The 26205-nt window shown below is 38.2% G+C and overlaps 1 protein-coding gene across 5 annotated transcripts in view; it reads right to left on the bottom strand.

The window, feature by feature from the left end:
* TMC1 (transmembrane channel like 1) overlaps positions 1-26205 on the bottom strand; it is a 360191-nt gene that overhangs the window by 284085 nt on the left and 49901 nt on the right. The gene's annotated exons all lie outside the window — the stretch shown is intronic.

The following is a 26205-nucleotide window of genomic DNA, read 5'->3' as shown; positions in this document are numbered from 1 at the left end:
TGGTTGGGTGAAAAGACCTTGTGGGAGCATGGATGTGTAGGCTCCTGAAAAGGTGAGTCTTAGTAGCCTTGGGACCTGAGCAAAGTGTTCTGATAGATGACAAAGCAAACTGTGTAAACCTTTGGTGCCACGTTTTTTTCAAAGTTCGATGCTCCTCAGCAGGAAACTGTATAAGCTGATGCATTCCTAATACCTGAAACAGCTGGGCCAGAAGTACAGTGGAAAATTGATGACTCCGGCAAAGCCTAGATAGGGAAGGCACAGTGAACAGAGATTCACCAGGACCCCTGGTCACTGGAGAATTCCGGCAGACTGTGATTTGTTGCTTAAGCCCCTAGGGATTGTGGATGATCCAAGAGAAGGAGGGAGGAAGTGTCTTTTTCTGTTCTGGCTGGTGTAACAAAAATGCCATAAACTGAGTGGCTGATAAACAACAGAAATTTATTTCTCACAGTTCTGGAGGCTGGGAAGTTCAAGATAAAGGCATCAGCATATTCAGTGTCTAGTGAGGACACACTTCCTGATTCATAGAAGGCCATGTATTCACTGTGTTCTCACATGTTGGAAGGGGTGAAGGAGCTCTCTGGAGTCCTTTTACAAAGGCACTAATCCCATTCATGACGGCTCCACCCTCATGACCTAAGCACTGCCTAAAGGCCCTACCTGCTAATACCATCACACTGGAGATTTGGTTTCAACATATGAATTGGGTTGGGTACACAAACATTCAATCTAGCAGGGAGGCAGAAGTATGATACTGGATCTCCCTTAATTCTGGCAGGTGGGGCCTAGAGCCAGTTCCATTTTAATCTGAAAATTAAGGAAATGTGGCATGATACTCATCATAGGTCATGAAGCATTTCATACCTGTTATATAAACCATAATGTTCAGACTTGGAGATTCACAAACATGTTGCAATTTATTTCATCAATTATTTCTTCAATCAGCATCTAATAAGGGGAAACAAAGATAAATGCAAAGACTCTCCGTGCTCTCAGGAGCTATTGGAGTTGACTGCCCTACAACAGGTACTTACTATAATAAAAATAAGGTAAATTCTGCCATGAGACATTAACAGGGGGCTGCGGGAACACAGCAGAGCAAGGCTCTAACTTGGCCAGGGGGAGTTTGGAGTCTTTCCAAAAAAGGTGGCGTTTGATTTGAGTCTTGTTGCATGGGAAGGTGTCTGCTCTTTCTCACACTGCCAGGCCTTTAATGGAGACACACAAGCCAACACAAGTTCCCACCAGGAGCATGTCTGTGAAATTCTATTTCACTTAATCAGACAAGCATCTCGCTCTCATCTTTTCTAGTTCTCCAGCCTCCATTTGACCCATTTACTTCAAGTGGCCCTTTAAGGTAAGAGATTTAGCTGGGACTAGAATGTCCCACTTAGGCAGCTGCCCAATAGTCACCTTTAGTCTTATCCCTTCCCACCTCCACATCCCCCACCCCCTATGGAATTGACCAGCCAGGTTCACTCTGCTGGGGTTCTTAATCAGAACAGAGGGATCAGACATTGTTAGGTAGAGGAAGTGAACTGGTAGGAAATATTAGTGCGTCTATCACATTCCTGGAATCCATTCGTTCAACACTTTCTTATTATGACCTCTGAATCAGTCATAATTCAGTTCAACTCATAGTCATTGAATACTCTTAGTAGATACTTCGGGTAGTATCTTAGACAGCTTCCGCTGCTATTTTAAAAAATATCATAGACTGAGTGGTTCAAACAACAAACACTTCCTTCTCATAGTTCTGGAGGCTAGAAGTCTGAGATCAAGGCCCTAGTAGACAGTCCACTTCCTGGTTGCAGGCTGCTGACTTCTTGATGTGTCTTCATATGTTGGGAGCTCTCTGGGGTCCTTTTTATAAGAACATTAATCCCATTCTTGAGGATTTCACCCTCGTGACCTAATCACCTCCCAAAGGCCCCCACCTCCTAATAGTATCACCCTGGGGAGAGAGGGGGAGGTATGATTTCAACATATGAATTTCGGAAGGACAGAAACATTCAGGCCATAACAAGCAGTGAAAGATCAAAAAGATGGGCGCTATTTGACCATAGTGGCTTAGAACATAAGCTCAAAGCCAGGTTTAGGTTCAAATTCTATTTTCTCCAACAAATTCTCATGTTTCCCCCAACTTGCTTCCTCCAAACCAAGGAGAATGGGTCATTACACCACTGTTTAAGAGCTATTTCTAATGAGAATCTGGCGTATCCCACAAATGTGTAAGGGTAAAATATATATTAAGAACCACTAAAATGATTATGGAAGGGCCTAGTACATGCCTGGTACCTTGTAAGAATAAATAAATGTTTGGTTTAAGGACATGAAATATAAAATTTAAATGTGTGATTTTGGTAGCTGATCTTTCCTGCCTCGGATTTACTGGCTAGCATAAGGAGTGTTAAACATGTGTTAGATTCGATTCAGATCTTCTCTATCCCCATACAAAAACACTTTGCTAAAATATCAATTAATGATTTTTCATTTCTCAAACTGTTCCAAATCTAATACATTTCAAAAAATTTACTTTTCCTCTATTTTTTATTCTAAACTTCTCCAAGCTATCAATTTTCAATATGGACCTGCCATGATTAGCCATTTGCTTAGAGAAGAAATAAATTTATTTTGTCATGAGACTAGAGCTCAGTTCACATCAGAGGTAGTTATTGTGAACTCCTCCCTAAAATATTGAAACTGAGCATATATGGAATTAAAATTGCTTTCACTCAAAAGTGAAATCCTTATATGAGAGTAGACTATAAACATGAGAAATAAACCCCTGCTATTTTATGCCTCCCCACAAATTGTTTCCATCCATGACTCAAGTGCCAGTTTGTTTTCATGAATTTCAATTATAACTGGCAACACAGAGCTGCTGGGAATAAGAGTTAGGCTGGAAGTTAGGATGGAAGTGGGGCATTTTGACATCTGCAGAACCCCACAAAAGGTGTGAGATTTGCATTTCAGACTGGCTTCCAGAACACAGGAAGAAGCAAATGAGAAACCAGACTTTCTGGCCAGTCTAGTAGCAGATATCAAGTTCTGAGATTTCCTCTTTGGGTAAATAAAAAAGGCAGAGCTTCTGTAGTCAGGCTAAAATTGACAGAGGAAAAAGAGAACTACTGGAGTCAAATACTAACTCGATTAATAGAATACTGTGTTCTAATGAAGAAGAAATAAAAAGGGCTTTATTGCAAACGTAGTGACTGACAAGGGATTAATCTCCAAAACATACAAACAGCTCATGCAGCTCTGCATCAAAAACAAACAACTCAATCAAAAAATTGGCAGATCTAAATAGACATTTCTCCAAAGAAGACATACGGAAGGCCAAAAAACACATGAAAAGATGCTCAACATCGCCAATTATTAGAGAAATGCAAATCAAAACTGCAATGAGGTATCAGCTCACACCAGTCAGAATGGCCATCGTTGAAAAGTCTACAAACAATAAATGCTGGAGAGGGTGTGGAGAAAAGGGAACCCTCCTACAGAGTTGGTGGGAATGTAAGTTGGTACAACCACTGCAGAGAACAGTATGGAGGTTCCTTAAAAGACTAAAAATAGAACTACCATATAATCCAGCAATCCCACTCCTGAGCATATTCCTGAAGAAAACCGTAATTCGAAAAGATACACGCTCCCCAATGTTCATTGCAGCACTATTTAAATACAATAGCCAAGACATGAAAGCAACCTAAATGTCCATCGACAGATGAATGAATAAAGAAGACATGGTACATATATACAATTGAATATTACTCAGCCATAAAAAAAGAATGAAATAACGCCATTTGCAGCAACATGGATAGACCTAGAGATTATCATACTAAGTGAAGTAAGTCAAAGACAAATATCATATGATATCACTTATATGTGGAATCTTTAAAAAAAATGATACAGATGAACTTATTTACAAAACAGAAACAGACTCACAGTCTTCAAAAACAAGTTTATGGTTACAAAAGGGGAAACGTGCAGGGGAGGGATAAATTAGGAGTTTGGGATTAACATATACACACTACTATATATAAAATAATCAACAAGGACCTACTGTATAGCACAGGGAACTACTCAATATTCTGTAATAATCTATATGAGAAAAGAATCTGAAAAAGAATGGATATGTGTATATGTATAACTGAATCACTTTGCTGTACATCTAAAACTAACACAACATGGCAAATCAACCATACTCCAATATAAAATTAAAAATTAAATTTAGAAAAGAAAGGGGTTGGGGGTTAATGTCAGTGGTACTGTTTTGGAGACCATAGTTGTCCCCAGATGGGAAAATCTTTAAATGGACATAACCATTGATTGAGACATGAAATTATAGATTTGTTTTGGCCAGAAAAGACACAGAGGAGGTATCTCATTTAGAACAATTTTTGGTATGAAAGTGGGTTCTTTATATCTTGACAAATACCAAATAAATTTAAATGACTGAGGCAAAATTTTTCCTAAGGATTTATTGTTTTGACATAAAGTGAGCAAGGTCAATATCATCAAAACCTGCTTAACCCCAGAAAAACTGTGCCATCTCCAAACATACCCAATGTCTACAAAGTGTACCCATTATTTATATAAAAATCAACACGATTCAATGAAATCTGTAATCATACAATAATTTCTCTAGGAACAAAAGCAAACAGCATCAGGGGTGTCAATTAGCTTACTGTCTGTGGAAGATACTACAAAAAGAAAATTTAGTCATTAATATCCTTAGTATTTTAAGTAGCCAGAACTAATGGAAGACTACACTAATGTGGACAAATGTAAAATATGCAAGCAAGTATGTAACAACATGGAATAAATATTTATACAAAGGTACATACAGAGGAGTTATTGCAATTTGTTTCACTTTACCAAGCCTTCAGCAGGTTGAGAGAAGTTTGGTCAGAGGAGAGGTCAGGCAGAGATAAAACCCAAGACACTCAGTAAGAAGGCTGAACTCATACATCATTGTCTAAATCAGTGACTTCTAAACTTTTTAATCTCATGCACCTATGAATAAAACATTTAAGTATATACCTTTGATGAGTTTGTGTGTGTGTATATATATATACCAAAGGTATATGCTTAAATACACAAATATATAAAAATTACATGCATATACTTTTTTTTTTTTTTTTTTTTTTTTTTTTTTTGTGGTACGCGGGCCTCTCACTGTTGTGGCCTCTCCCGTTGCGGAGCACAGGCTCCGGACGCGCAGGCTCAGCGGCAGCGGCCATGGCTCACGGGCCCAGCCGCTCCGCGGCATGTGGGATCTTCCCGGACCGGGGCACAAACCCGTGTCCCCTGTATCGGCAGGCGGACTCTCCACCACTGCACCACCAGGGAAGCCCCATGCATATACTATTATACTAACATATTATATACATAGTAAAACATACACAAAATAGAAATTATAAAAGGATGAGATAAAGATAACATAAATGATAATTTATTTTATTTTATTTATTAATCTATAAGAAAATATGTTCCCACTTTTAAAAAATCATTAATATTATTAAAAATTGTTTAAATAATGTGATATAATATACTTAATGATTTTTGAAAATCTTGGCTTAACATTTGTGATCCAGTCCAACTTTATGTTCGTTATTTCTATACTCGATTTTAATGACTGTCATGGCTGAAAAGTTATTTCCTAATGATAGAAGTATGTGAAAAGAAAAAGGACCTCATTATCTTGCTTACTAAATCATGATACTTATTTTTTAATCCAATCCACCAACTATGCAAAAGTTTTGTCTAAATTTGACACATTATTCAACTAGGGTGAGGTCTATAATGATAGAGGAAGTAAATCCATATTTCATTTATTCTCTTGATCATTTTCAAAATTCATCAGAATTTATGAATTTATCTTTTACTTCTTTGACTGCCAAAGAACTGGTTGTACAGGATTAAGAGAAATGTCAACTTTGCCATTTTTTTCCTCACTTTAAGCAGTATATGAGTTATTATTTTAAATCTTAGATATCTCAGAAATATTTTTATCCATTTGTCCATTTTGTGCAGTAGATAATGAAATCCCTAAATCCACTTAACCAGGTACATATAAACTTCATTGTGTGTCAATACACTGAAATCAAGCAACAGAGAACCCTACCAGTGCTTTGGGATTAGGTAAGTGCTACTCTTCCCTTAAGAAACCCAAATGCCTTTCTGACAGTACGTATGTGCAAGGACTAGTGCCAATCTGTATTAAATATCAGTAAAGCTTAATTTCTTTTCTCTCTATATTAATGTGAAGCCATAAATTATAATATCTTTTTCCATACACCAGTGAATGGTCTTGTTCACACCCTGATAAGCGTGTCCTCCACTTTGAAATGAATGTCTCTCCATAAAAACTTGTCTCCTCTCTCCATTTAGAGTAGGTAAATGAGTGCTTTATGGCAAATGGCATAATTCTAGGGGTGGGGTTACAGGTTAACAATTACCAACACTTCTAGTGACTTCAGGTTCCTGAGTTAATTTCTTTTTTTGTGGAGAGTCCAACTGAAAAATATCATCATTCATTTCATAGGTATTTATTGAGATTCTACTATCTTACCACTTTCAAATTCCATATAAAAATTTTGAATAATTTAGAACCAAAGTGAATAATCTCTAAACAATCTATACCAGAGACCAGAAACTTTTTCTGTAAAGGACTAGACAGTAAATATTTTTGGCTTTGTTGTCCATACCAGTAGTTGTTACTCCAATATATTCAATTCTGCCAATGTAGAATGAAAGCAGCCATAGACAATATGTAAAAGAAGGTGCATGGCTGTGATCCAACAAAATTTCATTTATGAAAATAGATAGCAGAAACAATCTGGCTTGTGGACCATAGTTTGCCAATCCTCCATCTAGACAACTGCTTCACTTTCCCTATCTGACTTGACTACAGTAATATGAGTCTACACAATTTTACATATCTGACTCTTGAGTCATGCTATTTTCTTTTACCTGACTAAGTAAGAAAATTAGAGAAAGCTAGTCATTTTCTTGATGCATATTCAGATACTTGTCTTTACTTTTTCAGATATCCTCTTTAGTCTTTGTTCCCAGGTGCACTGACCAAATGAGGTGGTCCCTTATTCCTTACAAAATAGAAATAATTTAACATAGAGTCGAAAGGCACAATCTGGCCTATGAAAGAACAATGGTTGAACGATATCTGTTGGCTAGAAACTTCAAGATGGCTCTTGCTGGTTTTCGTTTGTGTGACAATATATATGTCAAATGCCACAGAAGAAGGAAAAGCAAAGTATGACTTTCCAGGAAGAGGGTTAACCTCCATTACAGTAATTTAAAAACTGCATAGTGATGACTATAGTGTACTACTGCCAACTTAGAGTCCACTTCTCAGTGTACTCCAAGGTCTGTTCTACCTCAATACACACCCAATGGTGCTCAAACTTGAGTGTTCAAAAGTTTCACCTTGGAAGTTAGTGAAAATCCTAATTATAGGTTTTCTGGAGTGGGATCCAGATATCTGTGACCTTGGGTTTCTGGTGATACTAATGGGGCCAGTCAAAAGAAAACATAAAGGCTAAGAAGCACAGAGTAAATTTGCTGAGTTCAAAGATACCCCCTGCAAGGCTCATGTGAAGATTAGTGAAAATATATCTGAAGCCCCTAAATCAGAACTTGGCAGATAGTACATGCTCCACAGAGCTAAATAATTTTATGATTATTATTACAAGGTAATTATTATTATGATAAACTTATTATTTTATACACAAAGAGAGTTATGGAAACTGGAAGCATTTAAACTGTGATTTGGTAAAAAGGGAAGAAAGGGAATTTATAAATCCTCAATACCAAAAATGGATGCAGTATGAGAGGGTCAGAAACTGCAATAGTTAACAAGAAAGGTCATAAGTGCTGAATCATTAGGTAATCATTAAGCCAAACTAGAGACAAGTAATGAAGGAAAAAGGGGGACAAGGCCTTAATGTCTATTTGCCCATCTGTCACAAAATTGAAGCAAAGACATGTTTATTATCTGGATCATCTGTGTTTTAGCTACAGTTCTCTGATTCTCTTTGCCTGAGTAAACCTGAATTTAAGGCAATAAAATAGAGAAAGCAGTGGGAGTTAGGAAAAAGGGCGATTTGCAAACTGTAGCTGATGTCAGAGAGCCATTCCAGTCTTAAGAGATCTTTGCTTTCCTCAATAAATCCCCATAGACTGATAGTTTTGTCACTTGCTTTGCCCTTGGCAAAGAATACCTTAGACTGTACTCAGGGCTGTCCTGGTTCTTCCACTCAGTTGTTCATTCACTCATTGAACCAATATTTAAGAGCTCAGACCATGAGCCAAGGACCATTCTAGGCACTTGGGATATATAAGTAAACAAAACTATAGATAAAGATCCTTCCCCTTATAGAACTTACATTCTAGCAGAGAAACGGAATCAAAAATAAACGTAATGACTAAGCAAGTTATATATTGATCATATAAAAAGCAAAGTAAGCAGGGAAAAGGAGAGTGTGGGGAGGTGAAAAGTGGTCAGGGTTGGTCTCACTGGGAAAGTAAGACTTGAGCAGAGACCTAAAGGAAGTGAGGGACTGGGGCCAGCAGGTAGGGGTGATAAAGCATTCCCAGTGGAGAGAACAACAAAAGTCATAGGACAGGAGAGTGCCAGACTTTTTTAAAAGAATAACAGGAAGGCTAGTGTAGCTGGAGAAGAGTGAATGAGAGGAAGAATCAGAAATAAGAGCAGTGAAATAACTGAGGGCTCAGATCATTGTAGAGCCTTGTAGGCCATTTGCTGTAAGAACTTTGGCTTTTAGTCCTAGTGAGATGAGCAGCCTTTGTGTGGTTTTGAGCACAGGAGTGACATGATCTTACCTAGGCTTTAAAAGGTTCAGTCTAGCTGCTGTGTTGAGAGTAAGAGGAGAGCAAGCATAGCTCATACCCACCATAATCCTGGCACACAGCTCATCACCTCCAGCAAAAGTGCTTTACACAGAGGGAACACTTCACTTGGAAGCATCTGCCACAAATACTGATGTCTGCTTATGCTTGGTCACTGACCCCTAACTGAAGGTTCTGACTTGCTAATCAGTTTTGACCTCTGGCCACCAGGCAATCAAATTACATGGTCCTAGCCACCCTATTGTTCTCTGAACTTTGCCTTAGCTCCCACAAAAAGGTGCATAAAGTTCAATCTTTTTTATTCAATAACTTTCAGAGTCCCTTATTACATTAAAAATCAATTGGTAATTAGAAGCACTTGAACCTACTCTAAGGGATAATAAATATATTTTTAGTTTCTACTGTATGCCAGGTACAGTGTTTTATGTATATGAACAGAGTTAATCTTCTTAACCCAGTGAGTTAGTATATTACTGTAATGTCTCAGTGGTAGAAACCATGCCTTGAAGACATTAAGTTATTGGTAAGAACATGAGGCAGGACCGAAGCCCAGAAAATACTACTCCTACGCTATAACATGTAATTAGCTTTGAAATAAATATTTATACTTCAAAAGTCTAAAAAAAAAGTACTCTTCAGGATCTTATTCACCCTATTTATTCGTATAGTATATCCTGTTAATGTTGAGAGAACAAAAGTTAGAAACTTTAGCCTGGCTCTGACCTCACTATGACAAATTAGTGTAAATACCCTCTAACTGACACGGTCAGGATTGGTAATTGTTGGGTTAATTAAAAAAGGAGTTAAAGCAAGGAAAGATAGGAAATTATACATGCATACTTAAATAATTTACTTTTCTTTCAACCATTTCTTTCTGTATTCATTCATCAATCATTTGTTGTAGAACATTTTCTTATAGTCATTGGTATTGTTTCTTTTTTGCATAAAGCATCATCTTTGATCTCCAATTTCAGTTTCTTTACAGTGGAATTAAAAAATAAGTTCAGCTGTAAAGAAACATAAAACTCAACTTTTCTAGATATTTATGAGTATTTTTTAATATTTTACAATGTTTTCTTATATTACAGAGCTCCCCACACCCCCTCCCCCACAGATGCTCTCCAAAGCCTTTAGTTTGGTTCTCATGGAAACAACTCTCTTCATTTCCACATTCATATTTCTTTGGCTGTGATACTACTTAATAAATTGTGTAATATCAATAATGAACACAACTGGCATAAACAGATTTGGGAACAAACATTAGCTGACTCTTGGTAAGCATAAAACTCAACTGATGGGGGCAGAGATGCATGAATGTACTAGAATAGTCTTCTGGCTGACAGTACTCCTCTGCAATGGGCACCATCCAGCATATTTTATTGAGGGAATAAAGTGTGATTACTCTAGGGAGTCAGTTAAATGGACATTGATTAACTGAGCATCTATGGTATAGACTATTGATGTCAATAATGAAATCTTATTAGGAATTGCAGAACATAGCAACTCAAAGGAAAAATAACAAAAAAATAACTAGCATAATCCAATCATTTAACAGATGAGAAAATCCAGAACTTGAGAATTAGATATCTTCCCCAAATCACTTCATCATTAGAAAGAGGAACAGATTTGATGTTTCTGTTCAGTGTCCCTTTCCACACTACAGTGCTCCATTTTGTCACTACTTGGTAAAGTTACTGGAAATGACTGAATTTCCTCTTTTCTCTAGGACTTCTGTTTTTCAGATAAAGTGCAAAGAAGTAATTCTCTCACCTGAGACTAACATATTACCTAAAAAATTAGAGATGTTTAATCTTGAGGTTTTCAATTAAAAATACACTAGTTTTTTTTAAATATGAGATTTCAATGTCAATTACATAAAATTAGTTTGTCTCTTCCAAAACATGGAAACTCAGAACCAGATTTTTCCTATAACCCATTGAATTCACAAGGACTCACATTTGGGCATTGGTCAGGGACTAGAAAATAGCTTAGGGGGGGAAAAAGCAACTGAAATACTAGAAAGACTGAATAAATAAACAAGAAACCAACCTTGCAGCTGACTTTTCCAGATACTTTGCCAAGATAACTCAGGTCACTGGTAAATACTCAGTTCTCCTGTAATACTATCAAAAATAGCTACCATAGAAAAAGATAAGAAATTATAATATTTACTTTGCAAAAAGTATAAGGCTTATGTGATGTGTGCTCATGTATATTTATAAAAATGGGTTAAAATATAATGTAATAAAAGTCTAAAAAAGGAACTAGGAAATTAGAACCAGATTCCATATTCTATTTATTTTTTCTTATTTTTTTTCTGCTAGAAAAATACCTACAAAAAAATTGATTTGGCATAAATAAATGTGTACACTTACTAACTCCACCTGCAACTCAAGTCCCAGCCTTCTGGCAATAATGAACTACTTTTAAGCTCTAAGTCTCATGATTACTTTCCCCAAAGATAAATGGGGGATGCCTAAAGTCACCTGTTCGGGAGCTTTGCTGTTCCCCTCTTGCTGGAAATCCTCACCCCCACCTCTCCCTCCCAAGGATCAGATTGGCACTGTCTTGGCAGTCATCTGAGTAATTGCTCTAGGTGAACTCTTAAATATTTACTCCAAAGCTTCCATGATACTGCACTCTACTCCCATGATACTGATCTCTGATTTTCTGTTTCCTCATAGATATTTTTCCTTCATTTTATCATTAAATATGGAATTCCCCAGGGTTCTAGACATAACCCATTGTTCTTCCTAGTCATCTTCTCTCCTAATTTATTTCATTCCCTCTGAGAGTCTTAACTATCACATGTCAGGGACCTTCAAATCTATGGATCCAGCACAGTCCCCTCACTAGTAAATAAGAGCCATGTCAAACTCCCACTGAATAGCTCTATCTGATGACCCTTGAACACTTCAAATTCATCTTATCAAAAACTGAACGTCTGATCACCTTTCCTCCCCAAATGGCTCATGTGTCTCATGTGTTCTTTGTCTCACCTAGAGGAACCAATTACCCGATCTAGAAACTTCTGACAAAATCCTTAGCAATAATTCTTCAATTGGATTTTTGCCATTAAATTTGGATTTTTACTATGTGTGTAATTACAGGGTCTTAAGATAATGCTAGTCTTATTTAAATTAATAAATTTTTGTACTTCACAATGGTACAACCCAAAGTACGCTAATGAATTAGTCCACTAATAGTTTTTCCTAGGCACTACACAGCCACCATCACTACCATCACCCCTGACTCTATCATGCCCGTTTTTCCTCCCAATAAGGCTCTTTGAAGACTTATGGTTAAATTATGCACTGGAAATTCCTAATTTGGGTAATCTCATCAATATACAGCTATTGTAAATCAGCCAGCACCACAGACTGCATGTGTTTTATTTAAGAATACAAAAAACAACACAGATCCAATAGATCTTTTGAGTATCTAGGTACATATTCTCACTTTCTTTCATGTGTGTATATTTACATTTTTATTCTCCAGACTAAGAAATAAGGAAAGAGGGGGGAAAAGCAAAAACATTTCCCTGAGAAAAAGTTCAAAAAAAAAAAGGTAGGGAGGGGAAAGAGATGAAAAAATACTGATACATTTTTCACTTATGCTAATTAAATCTAATCAAAGCTCACAACTAACTATTGTGTTGTGGGCTTATAATGTCAGCCTAAAGGCTTTGATCCTGATTAAATCAAGTACAAGCAGTACTGAAGGCACTAATGATAAAGCAAGTCCCATTAGACTGTTAAAATATAACAGGGGTCCTCTTTCACAAATCAATGTATTTCTATTTACCCAGAGCCTGCCACTCTGAAAATACATCAGTAATCATTCTTCTCTCTTTCTTGATGTTTTGCTACTTTCTCCAGGGCCTGCAGTCAACTGTGGAGGTGGAACAATGAAGTCTTTCATGTAGAAGAAAAAAAAGAAAACCCTCTGAGTGCAATGCTCTTTCTCCTTCTCTGTATTACTGTGAACATACCAAAAGAAACAAAAGGAAAAGATCGACCCTTTTTCCAGTGGTCAAAAAGTATTTTAGAAATAAAGGAAGAGAGTTTCCCTGGTGGCGCAGTGGTTAAGAATCTGCCTGCCAATGCAGGGGACATGGGTTCGAGCCCTGGTTGGGGAAGAACCCACATGCCGCGGAGCAACTAAGCCCATGTGTCACAACTACCGAGCCTGTGCTCTAGAGACTGCAAGCCTCAACTACTGAGCCCGCATGCCACAACTACTGAGGCCTGTGCACCTAAAGCCCGTGCACCACAACAAAAAGAAGCCACTGCAATGAGAAGCCCGGGCACTGCAGCCAAGAGCAGACCCCACTCGCTGCAACTAGAGAAAGCCCATGCGCAGCAATGAAGACCCAACACAGACAAAAATAAATAAATAACATAAATAGGTTTAAAACAAAACAAAGTTAAAAAAAAAAAAAAGAAAGGAAGGAAGAAATCCTTGAGAATGGCTTTGCGTCTGTCTGTCTTCCAATTGACTATCACTGATAGTATGTGTTAAACCTTTTCAATGTCAGGAATCCAAGTCCAGAGAAAGCATCTAAAGCACAAACTCCTGAAAAGCAATGAATGACATTTGGCTAAGACAACCAAGAGCCCTCGATGTTACAGAGAATTCTATAAGAATAAACGTTGGCACCACTGAGCATTTTGAGTCCTTAGACAGACAAATGTAGACAAACCTCCTAAACTTGATCTTACTTACTGTTGACAAAACAATTTCAAAAGATAAACAGTGAAATCTTGGAATTTACTTTTAACTTCAGGGTCAGGAGAGAGGCCAAGTAAAATACAGGGAGCTTTGAAAGATTAGAGCCTACATTAGGTCAAGATCACAGCGATTCCCTGTTCTTCAGTTGAGAGTAAAAGCAAAGCCAGACTATTAAGAGAGAACTGGTGTGTGCAAAAGATCTAATCAGTGTGTTGCTTCTAATCTACAAATTACTCAAGAAGCAAGGGACTCAGGAGTCATTGTTTCTGCTATTTTTTAAAAAGTACATTGTTCTCACTAAATCTTTTAGTCCAATAGATCTTTCTTTAACATAGTGTTTAAAGTTTTTAAATAACATTCCTTTATATTTGTGTAATACTTTATAAACAAAAGGGGTCTAGCAGAATTTATTCATCATTAACCCACTTCAACACGGGTAGGTATTATCCCAATTATTAATCAGCCAGAATGAGTGATATCAACTCAGCTTTGTAAATGGGGAGTCAGAGCATTGTGGGAACTGAGGCAAGAGTCATACTTTAGAAGTAGTAGAGCCAGGACTAAGACCCAGTTCTTTGATGATTCAGCATTATGTTACCACATAAACAAATTATATTTAAATAACAAAGGAAGCTACATTTTATAAGAGGCAAGTAGGCAGTTTTAATTCAATTTAACTCATCATATACCAAAGCAAAAGCATTTGTCTAAGAATTTCAGCCACATAACCAATATTCAGCTAAATATGTTTGGAATGGAGGACCAACGCTACATGAATCACTACCCATTGATAAAGTTAATTGTTAACATCTTCATATATTTTTAACTGAGGATCATACTGGGAAAGCAGGGACCCCCACCGAACCCCACTCTCCCAACACTTCAAGTGACAACAGCTAATATGGTTGTTGTTTTTTTTTAACATCTTTATTGGAGTATAATTGCTTTACAATGGTGTGTTAGTTTCTGCTTTATAACAAAGTGAATCAGCTATACATATACATATATCCCCATATCTCCTCCCTCTTGCATCTCCCTCCCACCCTCCCTATCCCACCTCTCTAATAAATTTGTTTGGCTGCTCTACCCTGGAGGCTTATTTAGATGTGAAAACAAAGGAACTAGTCATTAAGATTTACTTTGTTCTGAATTTATTTGAGAAAGCAGAAAGACATTAAAAAGACAGTTACATTTGGGGCATGAAGTGTATCTTTGGTATACTCTTAGTGTACCAATCAACTTTAAAGCACAATGCAATGAAGATTTTCTATGTTCTATATGTTTTAATGTAACTAATATTCACTGAGCAGTTAGTATCCATAATGCATTATATCAAGTGAATAAAAAGTTATAAACTAGATTTGGGAAAAGATGGACAATGAATTGAACACACGAATCTAACTTTCCTCCCTCTAGAAACCCCTATAAAAACCACAATAAAGGGATGGATGGGTGAATAGATAAAGTTTTTAAAGGTATATATCCAAGAGTAAATGGAGATAATACAACAGCACAAACTTTAGGAAGGCAGGAAAGCAGACAGATGAATGTTAACCAAGGGGCCTTGTAGACCTAAGAAGGCCAAATCTAACCAGCACTGAGGAAACCTGAAAACTGACCTAATCTTCATTTCAAATTCCTCAAGTCTTAGAAATTGACAGCATCAGACATGTCCAGAAATGGGAATTAAGGGAGATGGGGGGGCAAAAATAAGGAAGATTGGTTTGAAGCTTTAATAAAAAGCAATTGGATCCATTTCCCCACATTCTTCTGGCTATTCCACTGGGTTACTTCCCTTAGCCCTCAATAGTAGATCAGAAAGGTTAAAACAGAGTCTATTCTCTGGAAGAAGCCATGCGCAGTTGAGGGTATGAGTACTAGTCTGAAAATGTGTGGATCAAATGAATAATTACTTGACTACCAGGCTGCTAGCAGATAGGCCTTACACTTCAGGCCACAGATTAGAAGTTACTTCTTTAAGGAATCAGCCCAAGTGGAAAGATATGAATATCAGGGATGCCTCCAACACTAGCCCAGCCAAATTACCCTACAGGGAAACACAGTATTAACAAACCCACCCATGCCATCAAGAGATTACAGACATTCTACTCAGGAAATCACATTCTCCCAGTCTGAATCATGAGCAGTCAAGCAAAGGTTACCAGAAATCAGAGGAAAATGTCTCATATGGAACACAGCGATAAGAATAAGCTGAATGAAACACTTGGAGAAAACAGGCTAAACAGAGAGAAGAAAACTTTTAAAAAATTCTCATTAATATCCCCAGAGAGAGGATTTTCATAGATGCAGATTGCTAACAGCTAACTAGCAACTATGAAAAAAGAAAAAGATGGTATCTTAAAAATTCAGAGAATAAAAAGAACTCTTGGAAAATAAAATTTGACAGCGGGGAGGTGGGGGAATGTCAACAGAAGTTTTGCAAAGAACCATTAAGGAAATCTTCAAGAAAATTAAAAGGTTGAGAGATCCCAGAATGAATGAAGAATATGACAAAACAATCCAACTGTGTTATAAGTGTATAAAAAACTTCACTGAAGGGGACTGAAGAGAAAAGATGCTCACCTTAGCAACACTGGAAATGAATAAAGTTTGTAAAACTAAAGGCAAAAAAACCCATATATATAAACACTGAACTATAGGTGATAAAGTTGTTTCCTATGAGAGTACCAGTTAATAATCTTGATACTGTGATACATATACTGGAAATGAACAAGCAAGTAAGTGGATGGGGGATTGCAGGAGCCAGGTTTCTCTCTGTTTTACTGGGATTTTATAGACAAGTAAGGAGAGACAGCTAGAATGATCCGTATGGTAATGGATTAGAGCTGGAGACATCAGTATGAATTTATATTTAGCTTAATATAGATATAGATGTAAAATATAGAAATATTTATAGATATATGTATATACCCAAGTTGGTATACACATATATGCTTTCGCTCTGTCAGCTGGGAGGGCCTAAATGCAACAATATCCCAGTAGCAACTAGCACACAGATTTTGGCTTTTAATACCACTCTCCAGTAGAAGGAATCAGATCTCCTTGGAGAAATGTCAGTCTAGGATTTAGGTAGGAAATATTCAAGATAAGCCTGGAGCATCTTACAGTGACAGAAAATAAGGAAATATTAAAAAATAAATAAGTAAACTCACAACTTTGCAGGTATGTCAAAGGGACAAAGGAGCCAACCAAAACCTCCCTATGGCCAAAGCTGGAAGAGTTTGAGCAACAAAATAAATAAAGTAGTATTTGATTGTAACCCAGAGTATAAAATAAATATTCATTAGTCCATACTGCCATAAATAAGTAACTGAGTAAATAAATAAATGAGGGAGAAGAGAAAACTCTCCCATACAGGAGAATTCCAAATAATTTATGTAGATACTCTGCCCTCTAGGAAGTGAGCATAACTCCCCATCTAAGTATGAGTTACACATAGTGACATTTATCCAAAGAGTACAGTATGGAAAGGGAATAAAATAATAATGTTACACTGCAAAAACCTGAGAAACACTACCTCAGCTAGGTGATGAGAAAGACATCAGAAAAATCCCAATTGAGGGACATTATACAAAATACCTGACCTGTACTATTCAAAATGGTCAAGATCATGAAAAACAAGAAAAGTCTGAAAAACTATCACAGCTAAGAGGATCCTAAAGAGACGATTACTAAATGCAATGTGATATCTAGATGTGATCCTAAAACAGAAAAAAAAAAAAAAAAAAATAGGTAAAAACTAAAAAAATCTGAAAAAATATGGATTTTCATTAACAAGAATGTATCAGTATTGGTTTATTAATTGTGACAAATATACCACACTAATGTAAGACGTTAATAAGAGAAACTAAGTGTGGAACACATGGGTAGTCTTTATACTATCTTTGCAATTTTTCTATAAATCTAAAATTATTTTTAAATTAAAAGTCCATTAAAATATATTTTAAATTGTAAGAGTAAGGTAATAAAATATTTGAAAAATTAGAAAAAAATACAAAGATAGAAAATATGAGAGAAAAATAGCAAAAACCATAGAAGTTCTAGACAAAATGTACAGCGTTCAACGAAAGGTATTCAAAAGGAGAGAAGAGAAAATAGAGAGGAAACAATTATCAAACTAAAATTAGAATTTTCTAGTACCAATGAGACTTCAAACTGAAAAGGCCTATTGGGTATGTAACACAATGTATGGAGGGAAATAAAACTTACATTCACTCACATAGTTTTAAGATATCAGAACTTAAAAGGTAAGATTCTAAAAGCTTCCACAAAGAGATAGATAAATAAAACAGGTCACTTCTAATGGAAAGACAGTTGGATTGCTTCAGCTTCACTGAATACTAGAAGACAAATCCTCAAGTAAAAATGTTTAGTTCTAGAATTTTTTATTTATTTAATTTATTTATTTTTGGCTCATTGGGTCTTCGTTGCTGCATGCGGGCTTTCTCTAGTTGAGGCAAGTGGGGGCTACTCTTCGTTGCGGTGCATGGGCTTCTCATTGTGGTGGCTTCTCTTGTTGCGGAGCACGGGCTCCAGGCACGTGGGCTTCAGTAGTTGTGTCGTGCGGGCTCAGTAGTTGTGGCGCACAGGCTCTGGAGCACAGGCTCAGTAGTTGTGGCTCACGGGTTCGTTGCTCTGCAGCATGTGGGATCTTCCCGGACCAGGGCTCGAACCTGTGTCCCCTGCATTGGCAGGTGGATTCTTACCACCGCACCACCAGGGAAGTCCCAATTCTAGAATTTTTAACCAAACCAAACTACTAATCAAAATAAGAGCAAATACTTTTAGACACGCAAGGACTTAGAAAGTTTACCTCGGGCTTCCCTGGTGGTGCAGTGGTTGAGAATCTGCCTGCCAGTGCAGGGGACACGGATTCGAGCCCTGGTCTGGGAAGATCCCACATACCGTGGAGCAACTGGGCCCGTGAGCCACAACTACTGAGCCTGCGCGTCTGGAGTCTGTGCTCCGCAACAGGAGAGGCCACGGCAGTGAGAGGCCCGCGTACCGCGATGAAGTGTGGACCCCGCTTGCCGCAACTAGAGAAGGCCCTTGTGCAGAAATGAAGACCCAACACAGCCAAAAATAAATAAATAAATTAATTAATTAAATTTTAAAAAAAGAAAATAAGAAAGTTTACCTCACATGTACTCTTCCTCAGATATTAACTTTTGGACTTTTTTCTGTAAAATGATTTAACCAAAAAGGAAGACAACAGTGGGTCTTGGGCAGTGTAGATTCAACTCAAAAGAGTAATGAATGAAAATCCCAGGACAACAGGTTTGTAGCCATTCTAGAGAGCAACTAGCCCATGTTGAAAGAGGAGGAGTCCAGGAAGGAGGTATTCAAGAAAAGAGAGAAATCCATTTTTGTGATCCCTGAGACACTGGAAGAGTTAAAGATATGATAAAAGCAGACAATGAAAGAAAAAAAGGGCAATTACAAACCCTAGGAAAAGCAAAAATCTAAACAAGAAAGTAAATATGTTTGACTAGGCTGTGAACAATATTAACCATAATAATGGAAGCACTATTTACTATCCTTAGAACCTATCTATCAACACACAGAAGACTTAATTACATTTCCATAAGAGAAAGTAAGTGTTATCAACCTTAACCATATAAAAGTATAAAGAAGTTAGAAAGTAAAAGGGGTGAGGAAAACTGAAGAGAACAGTAGGTGTGATAATGTCCCAGTCTTACAGTGTAGAGAATCAAGAGATGCTACATATAACGGAAAGGAAAAAAGTAAAATATTTGTTTATTATTTAAAATTATAAAGTACACCAATGAGAAATTAAAAGAGACAATTATTTGGGAAGCAGAGGTGGGACGGTAGTGTAAATAAGCTAAATCTTTTTCTGTTAAATAAGAACACAAATAATCCTTAAAACTTATTCAACAAAACTAAGTCAGGAAATAACAGTAAAAATAGACTTTTAGACAAACTGAGATGACACCAGAATAGGATCCCAACCTGTTAAGAACTAGATATGATTTCCTCTGGTGAGTAAGATTTGGGGTGGGGAGGGATGAGGCAGTTTCTCCTTTGTATTATTTGAAAATTTTAGCTAGCAAGTACATGTATTACTTTAATAAAGATAAAAATAAGAGTTACTTTTTTAATGACAAAGATGTCATTCCTGCCCTGAGGAGTCTTACAATCTAGTACAGAAAACTGGTAACTAAAATGTGAGGAACGGAGGAGGAAACGAGGCAAAGATGGAGGAAGGGAGAAAGGAAAGGAGAGAGGGAGGGAACAAAATATTTATTGAGTGTCTACCTTGTGCTGTGCATTTTGCTGGATGATTTACAGACACCATCTCATTTCAACTTTCTGCCTTTCCAGTGATTCCCCCCATTTTACTCTGAACAATGGAGGCTTGAAAAGGCAGACTATTTGTTCAAGATCACACAGCTCCTATGTACCAGAGCTAGGAGTCAAACCCAGGTCTAACAAAGTTTAAATTCATGTACTTTCTCTTAGAGAAGGCAATCACCTAAGCACAAAAATTATTTGGATATCAGTAAGATTTCTAAGATAGAAGCTGCCTTCCTGCTAGAGGAAGCTACACTCAAGGGCAGACCAGTTATCATACAGATCTAGGACACAGCAGGACAAGGTAGGCTGTAGCCCCTTGGTGAGGTCTTCTCCAGAGAGCAGACTGCTGAGGGCCCGTTTTTGATGTTCATGTCCTATCTAATGCATTCAAAACTTTTGACAGCTGGAGAGATGAGTGATTCATCTGAACTCATCCCAGGAGTCCTGAAACCTTTCTCTTTATTGCAATGAGACATAAGAATAACCAGGAAGAGAGATGGCTTCCTGAAAATCCCTGCCACAACTAACCCTCCCATCTCCTTGTTCTACTTTCCCGTCACTGACCTATGAGATTTGGGGCTAGACTAATTTGGTCATACTGTTCCTCAGCTGGCCCTCCATCAGAAGTCTTTTTAGGTATTTTTGGCCACCAACTTATTCCTTTCCTTGGAATAATTTTGTTAAATTTCTACCACCTCCTTAAACTCTCAAGTCCCCTTCCTTTTTTTCCCTCCTCCCCCTCTTCCTCTCCTCCCTCCTCCTCCACTTTCTCCTCCTTCCTCCTCCTCTTCTTCATCTCTCTCCCTGTCTCTCTCTCATCTCTGTCTGTCTCTCTCTGTGTCTCTCTCAGATCATAACTATGCCTACCATTTCTCTAGGAAACAGAGACCATCAGTCTTATAACTTATAAATCCAATCAACCTTTATCCTCATCCATTCTTCTTTTCTCCTGTGTCAGAAGTGAAGCCCTTCTCCCAGGCAAAGCTAGCTCCTCTACTTTCATTTTTTTCTCCAGCTCTTACTTCTCCCAGAATTGGCACCATCACTTATCACTTCTTCTCTGTGCTTTCTACTCCTCCTTCTCCGTGGCACCTTTCCCTTACCCTAAAACATAGCTAAGCTTCTCCCATTAAGCAACCTCCTTTCTTTCTTCTCAATTACACTCTCTTCCACAGATGTTTGTGAGCACCTGTTAAGTGCCCCACACTGCATTGAATGATGAGAATGCTTTGGGAAATGAAGCAGGCCTGCCCCCATGGAGCTTACAGTCTAATGGAGGAACAAATGATAAGTAAATATAAAATTTAAATTTTCCACAAATCCTAGGAAGGAAACAAACAGGGCACAGTGATAAAAAATAAAAGTGGGGCCAGTGGCGGGGGGTGATCCTCTAAGTTAGGGTAGGCAAGAAAGGGCCCTTATTTTTCCATCATTTCCATTACTGGAGTTTAGGCTATCATTTTTCACCTGGGTTCCAACGAACTCTTAAACAAGTTCCCTGCTTACCAATTCCACCTTTTGGTCCTTCTCACATATTGTTGAGAACTCACATAGTTGAGTTTCTAAAGCAGATCAAACTTTCTCATTCCCCCGCTTAAGCTTCCAGTCATTTCTCAAGCTCTGATCCTTGAGCCCAGCATTTTTAAATGCCCAGGTGATTAAGAAGTGACTTTGAGATCAACATATAAACAGCGACCAGTGCTGTGAGGAATGCTTTGTGCTGACTCGAATCTCCAGAACTCTCTTGGGCTTGTTATTTTTGCCAGTCAATCTCTGTTTTAATTTGTTTTGTTTAAGCAGCCATCCAATGGAAGAGCTAGTGCAGCAGCATTCTCCTCTATGACCACTAAGAAGTCTTAAGAGGAAGGTTGGGCTTTGAAGTCTGCAAAGTGGAGAAGGAAGTGACTGAGACTCTGAAGAAAGAAAGGGCCATCGAGATCAGAGAAAGCGGCTCTATAAGATGAGAAGCAGGAAGGAGATGTTGATGTGGGCTCCTAGACAAACATTTAATACAACTTCCTCTCTTTTGGCCCCTTTCCTCCAGCTGTTGCAAGAGACCAAATTTAGCATTTATCCGTAAAATGCTATTGGGAAAACTAGTCAATCAAAACAAAATAGAAATAAATTTGGTGAATTTCTCACTTGGTGAAATGAATTTCTATGAACTGGTCGTTGAGTGAATTTGCTTCAGAAGTCTAGGGGAATTTGGTATTCTGATTATTTGACCAATTTTACCAGGGGGAAGTGAGTTATGTGGGTCAAGATTAGTGCCATGGGTAGAGAACCTTCTGCCCTGCTTCCTATTTAGTATATGGGAGGGTATTGTGTCATTGGTTGCTTTTGCAGCAACTTGTGGACAGCAGAGGGTTGGCCTAAATTTAGCTCTCTCAAGTTGCCCCTGAAAGGGAACATTGAACTTACCTGAGGATCTGAATAGGAGCTTATCAGAAGCTAGACCAGAGCTGGCTAACCAGCTCAGAGAAGTCACTGCTAAATTGTCAGAAATTTTGCAAGCCAGTTGTTTAACATGGCAATTCTTAAAAGTTAAATTACTTAAATTTGAAATTGAATAAATTATATTAAAAATAAAGATAATTAAATATGCAAAAATTACTACTCCATAGTTATTTTGTTACATTTTACTATTATCTATGTTCTTGGGATTATTTATTTCTTTTGGATCTGTACAGTGCATCTCTTCCGAACTCTGTATTTGGTGACAACATATTGGTAGTTTGAAATGCCTAGGTGGGACTATTTACACCACAGAAGTCTGCAAATACTGCAAGTCAGGGCTTCTCCTGCCCAGAACTAACTGCTAAGTATTTTGCAGCATGCCACTGCCTATCTTCCATGCAGCAGGCTGAAACCTATGGGACTTTAACCCTGGACCTCTGCAGTGCCCACAGGCAGAGCTGAGTCAGCAAAGTTGGGAACGGTCTGTGAATTATACCAGCTTCAGACTCCAGCAGAGCACCCTAGGATGACACCAGTTCCCATCAGTGGTCACCAGTCCAGGGAGAAGCCCAGACCAGCCATGACACAGCAGAGACCAGCAAGGATCCAAAGAACACCAAGAACCCCCTACCTTCCTCTACCACCTTTAGATCACTTAAATCTCACATTCAGATCCCATCTTGGAAAGAAACAGAGGGAGGTAGCAGAAATCTGAAAAACTGAGCTCTTTATCCAATAGAGATAAGAATTTACCTAAGGAAATGATTTTCTTCATAGAATTGAACAAAAGTCATCTGGTGGGACTGAAACTGACCCTATCCCTCAAGCTTAGCCACCTGGGTCAAAGGAAGTTGAGTGAGGGGGCTCTTTCATGAAGATAGACCAATTACTGAGGAAAGGAGCCATCCTTTGTTGTTGCACATTTAAGAGCAGTGTATATAAGTTTACACCCCTGCTGCAGTGGTGATATTGAGCTTTTATTAAGTGGTAAATACTGTCAGTAACTTCTATATGCAGATGAAGAAATGAAGACTCAGAAACTTTATGTAACTTGCACAAGGTCACACAGCTAGGAAGTAGAAGGAGGCAGGTTGGTTTGTCTGCAGGAATTGAGCCCTTTTGTTCCACTGCCTGTTATCAACCCTCCTCAGGCCCTCCTTGGGTCCTTTTGGCTGTTAGGCACTGCAGAATGATTGGGACAAACCAGGAGGGAACCACCTCATAGGAAAGTGTCTGGAATGGACAACCTGAAAGCCAAGTCATGTCGGGAAAGCTATTACTTGAGAGGATGACCATATATATTCCAGGACCTAGGAAAAAACTAAAATGTTACTTGAAAGGAAACTGAGATTAGAAGCTAAACACACAAATAATGAAGAAGGTAAATGAGAAATAGAGTTGGTGGCTAATGGAGCTGAGAGACTGAAGCAGTGACAGAGGTTGGCCTGTATAGAACCAAAGCCAGGAATAGCGAGCAATCATTCCTTTTATGCACTTCCCTGCTCATCTTGCCAGAGTAGCAGTAGCATCATAAAACAGCCAAACCAGGCATGAAACCAGCCTTTCTCCAAAGTGTGATTATTACTCATGCATTCCCTCCCACTGCCTTGCATGCCCCAAGACTATCTCCATCCTACTCTTATTCGTTTTAAAAAAATAAGTATTTTTATTAGTTTATCAAAGTAACTCATGCAGATAATTTTAGAAATTCATATAATACAGAAGGGCTTATAAGAAAAAGCAGCAATCACCTGCACCACCCCACCTCCTTTCCAAATCCAATTATCCACGCTTTGCACGCAACTTCTGTAAATTTCCAAATGCCCATGTACTCCCACAGCTCTCACAGAACAAAACAAGCTGGAACCTGTCCCATTATTTCTCCCCTGGTTTTATTATCCCAGAAAGAGAGGGAGGAGCTAACCAAAAAGGTCCCAACATATAGAGCCTTGGTGAATACAAATAGCCTGAGATCCAGGGTAGGCACAGGAGGGAGGGGAGGGTGTCTACAGCCCCCCTTTGTTTCACTGATTTCCATGGACAGATGGATGGTTTGCCCCCCGGAGTCTGCTGTGTATTGTATACTTTCCCAGCTCAAGGGAATGAGTCAGCATCTTCCTCCTCCTTTGCTTTCCATCCACTTCTATTGTAGCTCTACAACCTTGTTGACTCCCTTTAAGGCTGAGAAGATCTTCAAACACAATTTGAATTCAAAGGCACATTCTTCCATCTCGGTAGCAGAAGTTTGTTCTGGGGTCTTGGTGTTGCCTTATAGTGGTCTTTTCATCTGACCTTCTCTCTAGGCCATTCTCAAGATGAGGGCATAGACTGCACATTAAACAGTGTGTCCACTGTACTGAGTGCATGCCTGGCACAGAGTGGATATACAGCAAATATTTGTTGAATGAATGAATATAGGAATGATGTCCTTTAGTACACTAGACAAAGGAATTCATAAAATGAAAAGGCCACCATCTCTATATCTAGATAGCCATAGACTGAATAAGAACTCTGCTCCAGCAGCCAGTCCTCTCCTGGTTCTCTGAGTCTGCTTGGTTCAGTTTTGCTGCTTCCAGAGGCCCAGTTCCAATATTTGTCATTCAAACGCTTCCTGAAAGGAGATGCAAAGTGCTTCTCAAAGCTACATTCCTACTGTTTCGAGAAATTATATGAAGGACAAAAGAAGCAGGACTGGAAGACACATGGAAATTCTCCTGAATTCCAGCCTGTCTCCCCCTGAAATTCCACTTTGGTCCTTCACCCCTTTATCTCAGCACTTTGGTAACTATTAAGCTGATATTCATCCCAGAAAAATAATATTTGGGGTAAATAAGTTCCAAATTTTTTATTTTGATGTAAAAAACATAACACTGAAGGATAGAAAAGTGGAAACAATTGAACAGATAAAACCATCAGAGGGGAAAAGAGGCAGGGGAAAGAGGAGATAATAAAGGCAACAGGAGAAGGAAGGAGTGATTGAGCTAAAGAGAAGAGAAGGGATGTGGACAAGTGAGCACAGAAATGAAATGCCAAAACTAGGATCATTTAAATGGACAATTTAATGGGAAATGTATGTTAAAATATGTACTGAAAAGGGGCAAAGAAGACAAGATAGTAAAGGATAGATGACACCATACTTGGTCCATAGAGAATCATTTTGGCTTTGGTTGATAAGACCAGCCAAAGACCAGGCAAATGTGCCATTCCTCCCTGCTGTCTGCATTGTACAATTTCTTCCAGCTAACGCACAGCATCAGCACAGCTGCTCCAGCAGAGAACACACTTGTAACTATGCCAGGAATCGCCTTTCCTAACTTGTTACGTAGAGGGCAGTTGAGTTCTTTTTGTTTTCACAACTAAAATTAAGTTTCTTCTAGCCTGCTTTTGTGAATTCCTTCTGAAGTTACTCCTCCACCTTCCCCACCACCCCCCACATATTCTCAGGGGAAACAATCAATTGTACAAAGAGTCCGATTATTCTTCATGTGTAGGAGAGAGGGAACACAGTAACTCTGAGAAATCATTTTCAGAATTAATTCATGGCATGAAAAATTCTACACATACACACACTCATACACACTACCTCTGGGATCCTTGATCTTGAAAGCAGTATTTCACTAACAATCCACTTAAAAGAGAAATCCAATATTAGCCTAGATGAGGACACGTTTCAACTGTTTGTTGGGTACACATTTAGGGTCTTTCTCTGTGTATTTCATCAATATAGAGCCCAACACGGAATTGTAGCTTAGTATTTTAGAGATCAACCCACTGGTGAGGAAA

This window comes from Kogia breviceps, chromosome 8, assembly GCF_026419965.1.
Source record: "Kogia breviceps isolate mKogBre1 chromosome 8, mKogBre1 haplotype 1, whole genome shotgun sequence".
Classification (NCBI taxonomy): Eukaryota; Metazoa; Chordata; class Mammalia; order Artiodactyla; family Physeteridae; genus Kogia; species Kogia breviceps.
Note: the sequence above shows the minus strand (reverse complement) of the source record. Positions and strands in the feature narration are given on the sequence as shown.